The sequence below is a fragment of the Corylus avellana genome, chromosome ca1 (assembly GCF_901000735.1).
Source record: "Corylus avellana chromosome ca1, CavTom2PMs-1.0".
NCBI lineage: Eukaryota > Viridiplantae > Streptophyta > Magnoliopsida > Fagales > Betulaceae > Corylus > Corylus avellana.
Window position 1 is genome coordinate 36,073,449 of NC_081541.1, and position 7,699 is coordinate 36,081,147.

General features: G+C 34.3%; 1 long non-coding RNA gene across 2 annotated transcripts; it reads right to left on the minus strand.

The window, feature by feature from the left end:
- Positions 1 to 1,140: 1,140 nt before the first annotated feature.
- LOC132167618 (uncharacterized) lies at positions 1,141 to 7,438 on the minus strand. Of its 2 annotated transcripts, XR_009438703.1 has the most exons (7): positions 6,588 to 7,438; positions 6,383 to 6,474; positions 5,476 to 5,588; positions 3,668 to 3,778; positions 2,547 to 2,802; positions 2,342 to 2,439; positions 1,141 to 1,546 (listed from the first exon to the last, which is right to left on the minus strand). It is a non-coding gene; the product is annotated as an uncharacterized LOC132167618 (long non-coding RNA). The 2 variants fall into 2 exon arrangements; XR_009438700.1 differs by lacking the exon at positions 3,668 to 3,778 and having other exon boundaries at positions 1,145 to 1,546.
- Between the last annotated feature and the right edge of the window lie 261 nt (positions 7,439 to 7,699).

Consider the following 7,699-nt stretch of genomic DNA (forward strand, 5'->3'; position numbering starts at 1 on the left):
TATATATATATATATATATATATATATATACACACAAAGAGCTTTCACCCAAAGAAAAGTTTTGTTATTATAAAAATTGTGACTTATGAAGAAATTAGGCAGTTTGTATCTATTATTTAGAAGAGTAATGATATATATAAGTTTTTTAATGTGAGAAACACTTGCTTTTTGAATAAAATATCTTCAAATTTTGTCATTGTATTTAAAAAAAAAGCATGTGTTTCTCACATGTGAATGACACATGTTATTTTTATAGAATAAGTTGGAAAAATTTCCTCTAACCCAGTTTGAAGAAAAACTCTGTCTATGACCATCCTGTAAATATACTACCATCCTGGCACATTTATGATCACCTTAATTCATTTTTTTTTTTTGTAAAAAAAATTCTTTTTAAATAATAAGTTAGCACATACCTCTGTAAAAGTTAAGCATTTGTTTTGTCAAAATACTCTAACAACAAAGGAAGAATACAAATTTATTTTGTGCTTTGAGGTGTGTTTCGTGTTTTAAGTTGTACGTAAATGCATCTTTTTAGTGACAGGAAGAAAAAAAAAAAAAACATTAGAAACAATGAATATTGCTTTACAGAGTACCTTAGGGGAAAAAGTTGCTTTACAAAATGGTCATGTAATTGCAACATCATGTAATTATTAATCGAACAACATTGATATCCAATGCAAATACAATCCAATAGTTAGAATAAAAAAAAAGAAATTAAAAAAAAAATGAACATTTTTCTGAAACTAAATAAAAAAAGACTACATACGATGTTATTACTTCATAATTTTTTTTTTTATATTTTTTATTTTGTTTTAAAAAAATGACCACATAAGAAAAGAAGTTAAGTCAAAGTTGTAATATTCAATGCCACAATCATCCATACAAATTTCATCTTGCGAAGTCCATCCATAACTTTTTAACTTCTTTTGAAAGAATATCAAGGGCGTTAGGTTTTAGTTTTGGCCCTATTCGATGTGTCTCTTTTTTAAAGTTGGTCTTATAATTGTTCTCTGAAACTCTGTATTTGGTTTCTCTCTCGTGTAAACATTTTGTTTATTTTTGCTCTCAAACATAGACTATGCCTTTTCTCTCCAACATAAAAATGAAATTTCTAATCCAATTTGTGCACGTGATTCACCTAGTGATTTATTAGTGTCACATGCTTTGCTGTTTCAATCACACTCTGTATTTCTTATTATTGGAGCAGTTGTGTTTATTGTATGTGTATCTCGTGCACAAACTTGATTGTGTGAGCTATGTACCTAAACAGTGGGTTGAGAGTGGATTTAGTGTAGAAAACTCGAAGGACAAATTACAAAGATTGTAACAATGGCCTCATCACCATCATCCTGAGCCTTCGAATATTTGAGTTACTCTAACTCCAAACAAGTAAGAATTCATACATGCCATATTTAATTGGAATAAAGTGTAAATAAGGAACAAGCAACATGCTATTCTTCCTCGACTTTGAAGGTGACCATGTATGTTTGGCTTCATGCTGCTGCCTTTGTTGTGGTATGCTTCAACATTTTTCTGGTAGTTTGTCCTGTATGACATTAATGTTAATATGGCAATCAGAAATAGCAATTTCATCAATAGAAGAAGAGATCATGGAAACTTAAGCTCAAAGCTAGAGGAGTCCTAGCTCACACAAAAAGATTTCAAGGATTGTATTAAGACTCAGCCAAAGATAGACTCAATCACTACAAAGAAAGTTTTTTGTTTTTCATTCAAAGAAGTTCAAGATTGACAATCTCGGACTTTTTGACACGAGCACTACCTCTATACCTAACATATTAAATAAATGAAATTACAACCATTTGAAATTCCACCGTTAAAACTTTTTAATTCAAATTCCCAGCCAAGAACATGTATGTGGCTCAATGGAAACCAAAATCAACTTAAAAGCTCTCCATAATTTTAGTTAAAGCATCAAACTCAGTCCTGTGAAAATTAAAAATAATCACATAACAATATATATATATACTTGATAGTGGATGGATAAATTTGAGTCAAACAATTTAGAACCTGGTCCAAACTAAAAATATTTTGAGGCTAATAAACCAACTAAAAGAAAGAGAGAGTAGTGAATAGATGCAGGCTCCATTATCTTAGTTTCAATACCAAGAAAAGCTACCAATATACATAAAAAATTAAGTAACCAAATTGCAATAAACAACTGAAAGCACTAACTACTCTTATTTTAACTAGTTAATAAAATACATACAAACAAGTATACGAATTAAATCCCAATGTAATTAACCATTAACTCCAAAAACAAAGGGTCTTCAACAATCTCTATTTCATATGATATTGTGGATGATTCAAGAGTAATTAATACCAGAAGGAATAACCCCCCATTTCAGCATAGATTTTTGAATAAGGTTTGAATCTTATGTTTCTTCTGTGCTTCAACTGGTTCTGCTACTACTTCTGCAACTGAAATTTAACAACCATGAAATAATGAGAGAGAAAAATGAAGAAGATGAAACTCATGGTGGGTCCTTCAATTTCTATAAATGACAAGATTTGGTGAGCAATATTACCTGAATAACTCGAAGATGCATGGGTGTTTGAATTTTTTCTCTGCTGAGGCAGAGCGAGATCCCCGTATAGCTCTGGGATGTGAGCAATCTTGGGCCAATCCTCACCAATTTCTCTCTCGCATCTTCGCAATAAGATGGGACATGTCTGAATTTCTAGCCTTCGCAAAGACATTAGGCTTCGCATTCCTTCGGGCAATGATGACAAACTAGATCTCTTTTGGAAACTCCTCCCACGTTTGTCACTTGAACCCTTGTTCTGGAAAGCAGCACAAACAACATCATGTTTAACACAGACAGAGAAAACTTCAACTAATGACCACAACTCTCTTGCAACTGAACAGTGAAGCAACATATGATCCATTGACTCACCACTAGTTTGCACATGCAACAACAATTCATTAGGGTAATGTTCCTATTGACGAGATTATCAAAATAATCTTATCCAATGTAGTTGTTCATACAAAGAAAGCAACTTTTCTTGGAAATATAGAAAGTGCTTGTCTCTAGACTAGCTCAACACAGCATAAAGGCATATAGAATTACCATTTTAATACTGAAAAACACGAACTTTATATACAAGCCAAGAGTCCATTAGCCACAAGTTGTTAAACTAACAACCGTTGAAAGAAGAAAAAAGAAAAACTACTTGAGGCAAAACCGAATCAGACACTAAGCACCAGGTTTAGCAACAACAGCACCAATACAATACAACACAGTAGCATGAAACTAATTCAAGCTCTGCGCATTGGATTTAGCTCAAAATCAAGTTCAAAAGCATTATACAGAAAACCAAACAGAAGCACGCTATTAGCAATTCTTCAATTTGAAACAAACACACCAAACCAACAATCATCATAGTTTGGTACATTAAATTTTCATTCCATGTCGCATGTGGGAAAAACAATCCTTTTGCGGTAGAAAAATCGTGTCTCAAAACAGAAGAATTCTTTTGAGGTAGTTTCACTCAGTTGGCTAAGGAAACAGAAGAAGCAAAAAACAAAAAACAAAAAAAATCCGATTAAAATTACTTTACAAATGACACAGCTTGAGTTCATGCTTTTACTTTCCCATCCAAGCTAATCAAAATTTAGTACTAGTAGTCATCTATGATTGGTTCTTACCCCTAATTTCACCACATTAGAAGCTTTTGTTGTCACAATTTCCTGCAAGATACTAGCTTTACTAACACTAGGTCCTCACAAACCCAGCCGATGGATCTTAATTAACTCTTTCTGCGCAAAGATTGAATTTGATTGCAAGTCAATAGCAATGCAGCAAATGAATCATTATTCTAATGCAGCGATCAAGAGTTGCTCATTATAGACAAACAAGTATAATATCAGGGAAGTACCAACACCAATCTTCAGGTGCCCACAAATTGTTGCTGGATTACAGCAGCTACTGACCACCAACTAATTCAAATAGACTAAATAACCAAAAAGCGCTTCAACAAGAAAAATGATCCCAGTAAAGGCTTATTACAACCACAAGTGAATCAAGTAAGAACTTTGATTAATTGAGGAACAGAGAACTTATAGACAAATATAATCAGAAAAATGTGAGCTCCATATACTGATTAAAATCAGCAACTAAACGAAACACATGTGAAACTAACCTCAGAAGCCGAGAGAAGGAAGAGGAGAGGAGGCAAGATGAATAGGGTAAGCTACAGTGTCGAATCGAAATTTAGGAAAACATTGAAGCTAGATGGTAGTTTAGAGAATGTCTAGGGAAGCTGCTGGAGGAATGTTTTGGGAGGTTTTATCAAAATTTACGGAAGCCAAGAGAGTTTAGGATAGCTGATGTGAGTGCTCTAACAATTTAATGAGAGATTCAATGAATTCTAATTCCCAATCTTGGATCGTGTAAACATACCTAGGGTTTTGTGTCTGAACCCTCCTGTCTTCTGAGTCTGGATAAGAAGTTACATAAACATCCTTATCCTTAGCTTTGAAAACCAAATTGGCAATCAAGTCTTCTAAGGCAACTCCCCATATCACATGTACTGAAAATGAATCCTTCTACCATCCCCTATCACAAACGCAATAATGCTAACCAACAGCTCCTAACAACACCATAGGCTTATCCATAGTGGCTGTGGATGATGCAGAAATTGTGGTATTATTCAAAATTTATGAGGCCGCCTTCGAGTGCACACCAGTCATTACGTTGTTTAACTTATAATTTATGTGTCTTAGAGTTTGATTTTCTTTTTAACTATCGATAGAGAAAATCTAATACAATAGTTTGTTTTGCCAGGAAACAATTCAATCCTTAGGAAACCATGCAAAGTATCAGAGAGGAAGTTTTGACCAGTTTGTTCAGTTAGCTCACCTGGGTGGAGTAATTATGTATTCAACCTTAGTATACATGCATTTCTTTTTTGTGTATTATTGTGGATCATATGTTGGCACCTTTTTAAAGTGAAAAGCTTCTACCTACCATGGATACTTAGCTGCTTATCATCTTCATATCCCCCTTCTCTCTCTTTATGCTAATGTCTTTCTCTTCTTTGCTCTCGAGTATGCCTTTTCTCTTCTTTTCTCTCCAACATAAAAATGAAATTTCTAATCCAATTTGTGCACGTGATTCACCTAGTGATTTATTAGTGTCACATGCTTTGCTGTTTCAATCACACTCTGTATTTCTTATTATTGGAGCAGTTGTGTTTATTGTATGTGTATCTCGTGCACAAACTTGATTGTGTGAGCTATGTACCTAAACAGTGGGTTGAGAGTGGATTTAGTGTAGGAAACTCGAAGGACAAATTACAAAGATTGTAACAATGGCCTCATCACCATCATCCTGAGCCTTCGAATATTTGAGTTACTCTAACTCCAAACAAGTAAGAATTCATATATGCCATATTTAATTGGAATAAAGTGTAAATAAGGAATAAGCAAACATCGTTGAGATCTAAAATTCATACACGATAGTATGATAAGTGCTATTCTTCCTCCGCTTTGAAGGTGACCATGTATGTTTGGCTTCATGCTGCTGCCTTTGTTGTGGTATGCTTCAACATTCTTCTGGTACTTTGTCCTGTATGACATTAATGTTAATATGGCAATCAGAAATAGCAATTTCATCAATAGAAGAAGTGATCATGGAAACTTAAGCTCAAAGCTAGAGGAGTCCTAGCTCACACAAAAAGATTTCAAGGATTGTATTAAGACTCAGCCAAAGATAGACTCAATCACTACAAAGAAAGTTTTTTGTTTTTCATTCAAAGAAGTTCAAGATTGACAATCTCGGACTTTTTGACACGAGCACTACCTCTATACCTAACATATTAAATAAATGAAATTACAACCATTTGATAATTCCACCGTTAAAACTTTTTAATTCAAATTCCCAGCCAAGAACATGTATGTGGCTCAATGGAAACCAAAATCAACTTAAAAGCTCTCCATAATTTTAGTTAAAGCATTAAACTCAGTCCTGTGAAAATTAAAAATAATCACATAACAATATATATATACTTGATAGTGGATGGATAAATATGAGTCAAACAATTTAGAACCTGGTCCAAACTAAAAATATTTTGAGGCTAATAAACCAACTAAAAGAAAGAGAGAGTAGTGACTAGATGCAGGCTCCATTATCTTAGTTTCAATACCAAGAAAAGCTACCAATATACATAAAAAATTAAGTAACCAAATTGCAATAAACAACTGAAAACACTAACTACTCTTATTTTAACTAGTTAATAAAATACATACAAACAAGTATACAAATTAAATCCCAATGTAATTAACCATTAACTCCAAAAACAAAGGGTCTTCAACAATCTCTATTTCATATGATATTGTGGATGATTCAAGAGTAATTAATACCAGAAGGAATAACCCCCCATTTCAGCATAGATTTTTGAATAAGGTTTGAATCTTATGTTTCTTCTGTGCTTCAACTGGTTCTGCTACTACTTCTGCAACAGAAATTTAACAACCATGAAATAATGAAAGAGAAAAATGAAGAAGATGAAACTCATGGTGGGTACTTCAATTTCTATAAATGACAAGATTTGGTGAGCAATATTACCTGAATAACTCGAAGATGCATGAGTGTTTGAATTTTCTCTCTGCTGAGGCAGAGCGAGATCCCCGTATAGCTCTGGGATGTGAGCAATCTTGGGCCAATCCTCACCAATTTCTCTCTCGCATCTTCGCAATAAGATGGGACATGCCTGAATTTCTAGCCTTCGCAAGACATTAGGCTACGCATTCCTTCGGGCAATGATGACAAACTAGAACATTTCCAAATTTTGAACACTTGAAGTGATGTACAGTTGTGGATCCACTCTGGTATAGCTTTCAAGCTTTCACAATTTGAAATCGCGAGATTTTGTAGTACAATGTTGAAGTCCTAATGGGAGAGACACCAATTTTGGAAGATCCGTAAACTCCAGCGAGAGAAGGCTTTTAAGGCCTTGCCATTGCATCCCATCCTCATCGACTTCAAGTCGACTCCCAACTTTTTGTTCTTTCCTTTTCTTTTTCAGCGTAACCAGTCTTTATGTCCCACATTGGACAACTAAGAAAAAAATCTTTTCTTCATATAGTCGTAACCAATAAGTGTTCATTGCCGAGCTCGGTAGTGCAAGCTTGTAACCCAATATGGGGGCATTAAAGGTGGTTTTTGGAGATTGGTTTGGACCATTGGGTTCTTGTGGGGTTTAGTTGGCCCTTCCTGGCTTGCTATTGGAAGAAGCTTGGGGGTCGGGTATGGAAATCATATCATTATTCCCGTACAGAGTTTGGCACAAACCATGCAGCTCTGGTAAAAGCCAGTCATGGATGCGGGAATGCTTTCCATACCGCATAGGCTTCCTATGGCAAGCCAGCAAGGGCCCTCTAAACCCTACTTGGTAATGGCTCGGTTCCAATTCGACTTCCACCTTTTTGTGATAATTTTGTTTTTTTTTTTAAATTTACAAATTTAACCAAGTAAGAAATTAATTGTTGATGAACAATTAAAGTAAATGTAATGTGGACAAGCCAAATCCACATTTGTTAATTGTGTATATCAGTAATCATTATATGAAAAACATTGCCCAGCTCTTGTTCCCTAGTACTATACTTGTGAAATAGTGATAAATTCAATGCAATTTTTAGCCTTAAGAAAATTGTCAAACTGTAATTATATATTATAAA